Source organism: Styela clava, chromosome 13, assembly GCF_964204865.1.
Source record: "Styela clava chromosome 13, kaStyClav1.hap1.2, whole genome shotgun sequence".
NCBI lineage: Eukaryota > Metazoa > Chordata > Ascidiacea > Stolidobranchia > Styelidae > Styela > Styela clava.
In genome coordinates, this window is record NC_135262.1 from 16,340,001 (window position 1) to 16,342,500 (window position 2,500).

Below are 2,500 nucleotides of genomic sequence, written 5' to 3' on the forward strand. Positions count from 1 at the left end.
AGAGTCTCGTTCGTTATCGGAATTAACCAGACAAATCGCTCCACCAACTAAGAACGGCCATGCACCACCACCCACAGAATCAAGAAAGAGCTCTCAATCTGTCAATCCTACCTGTGTCCGGGCCGGGTGAGTTTCCCCGTGTTGAGTCAAATTAAGCCGCAGGCTCCACTCCTGGTGGTGCCCTTCCGTCAATTCCTTTAAGTTTCAGCTTTGCAACCATACTTCCCCCGGAACCCAAAGACTTTGGTTTCCCGGAAGCTGCCGGAAAGGTCGTCATGGTAACGCCTCCCGATCGCTAGTTGGCATCGTTTATAGTCAGAACTAGGACGGTATCTGATCGTCTTCGAACCTCTGACTTTCGCTCTTGATTAAAGAAAACATTCTTGGCGAATGCTTTCGCAGTAGTTCGTCTTCCGCCGATCCAAGAATTTCACCTCTAACGGCAGAGTACGGACGCCCCCGTCTGTCCCTCTTAATCATTACCTCGTGCTCCGAAAACCAACAAAATAGAACCGAGGTCCTATTCCATTATTCCATGCAACACTATGCAGGCGAACAGCCTGCTTTGAACACTCTAATTTTTTCAAAGTAAACTTATCGGCCACCGCCGACACTCAGTCAAGAGCACCGACGGAGAACCGAAGGTGAGGCGAACGCAACCAGTGACACGCCTTGCGACGGACCGGCGGCGCTCGCCCAAAATCCAACTACGAGCTTTTCAACCGCAACAACTTTAGCATACACTGTTGGAGCTGGAATTACCGCGGCTGCTGGCACCAGACTTGCCCTCCAATGGATACTCGTTAAGAGTTTTAGGATGTACTCATTCCAATTACAGGGCCTCGTTAGAGTCCTGTATTGTTATTTTTCGTCACTACCTCCCCGTGTCGGGAATGGGTAATTTGCGCGCCTGCTGCCTTCCTTGGATGTGGTAGCCGTTTCTCAGGCTCCCTCTCCGGAATCGAACCCTGATTCCCCGTTACCCGTTATCACAAAGGTAGGCACGTAGCGTACCTTCGACAGTTGATAGGGCAGACACTTGAATGATACGTCGTCGGTGCAGAGACCGTACGATCCGCGTGGTTATCCAGAGTCATCAAACGTCACAGGACGAACCCGGTCGGTTTTGATCTGATAAAAGCGCGCCTCCCGAAGTCGGCGCTTAATGCATGTATTAGCTCTAGAATTACCACAGTTATCCACTTCGCTTACGAGACCAAATAAACCAAGACTGATTTAATGAGCCATTCGCAGTTTCGCTTTACGAGAACTCGTACTTGCACCTGCATGGCTTAATCTTTGAGACAAGCATATCACTACTGGCAGGATCAACCAGATAGCTGCGACAGCTGCGCTCGGCCCTTGCTGGGCCGCCCGGCGCGTGCTCGTCGCATTCGTTTAAGACCGAGGCGATCGCCTGCGGCCGTACTCAGCTTCGACAGTCGCTGGCCGCGACGTCCACGCTCTCGCCGGCAGTGCCAGGCGGAGCGATTTGCGTTTTTTCTTTGCTCGCCCTCTCTCGGGCTCGATCCATTCAGTTTCGCACAAACAAGAGCTCTGCCGGCCGCCTGCAGCGGTGCCTAAAACCCGGGCATAACAATGCGACCGTTCTGCTAGGCCGACAAGCGCTCAAGCCAGACGCTCGATCGAACGCCCCCTACATATTAGTCGAGACAACGGCTCGCTCATTAGCATCGCGTTTGTACTTTAACTTTTTTTGGCTCGGCTTCTTTCGACGCCGATGCCGGCGACGCAGCACTCTCTCGCCCGCCAGCCACCGAGAAAAGGGTGCGCTCCGACCGGCCCCGCACCGCTCTTTCTTGGCTCATTCGAAATTACTGTCTTTCGCTCTGACATGCCTTACCTAGGGTTAGGTTAGTATGCTTGCACGTTTGTACTTTAACTTTTTTCGGCTCGGCTTCTTTCGACGCCGATGCCGGCGACGCAGCACTCTCTCGCCCGCCAGCCACCGAGAAAAGGGTGCGCTCCGACCGGCCCCGCACCGCTCTTTCTTGGCTCATTCGAAATTACTGTCTTTCGCTCTGACATGCCTTACCTAGGGTTAGGTTAGTATGCTTGCACGTTTGTACTTTAACTTTTTTCGGCTCGGCTTCTTTCGACGCCGATGCCGGCGACGCATCACTCTCTCGCCCGCCAGCCACCGAGAAAAGGGTGCGCTCCGACCGGCCCCGCACCGCTCTTTCTTGGCTCATTCGAAATTACTGTCTTTCGCTCTGACATGCCTTACCTAGGGTTAGGTTAGTATGCTTGCACGTTTGTACTTTAACTTTTTTCGGCTCGGCTTCTTTCGACGCCGATGCCGGCGACGCAGCACTCTCTCGCCCGCCAGCCACCGAGAAAAGGGTGCGCTCCGACCGGCCCCGCACCGCTCTTTCTTGGCTCATTCGAAATTACTGTCTTTCGCTCTGACATGCCTTACCTAGGGTTAGGTTAGTATGCTTGCACGTTTGTACTTTAACTTTTTTCGGCTCGGCTTCTT

General features: G+C 53.3%; 1 non-coding gene across 1 annotated transcript in view; it reads right to left on the bottom strand.

The window, feature by feature from the left end:
* The window catches only part of LOC144431661 (small subunit ribosomal RNA), a 1,753-nt gene extending 414 nt beyond the window's left edge, over positions 1–1,339 (bottom strand). Inside the window, exon 1 of the ribosomal RNA XR_013480223.1 lies at positions 1–1,339. This exon is cut by the window's left edge and continues 414 nt beyond it. This is a non-coding gene — a ribosomal RNA (small subunit ribosomal RNA).
* Between the last annotated feature and the right edge of the window lie 1,161 nt (positions 1,340–2,500).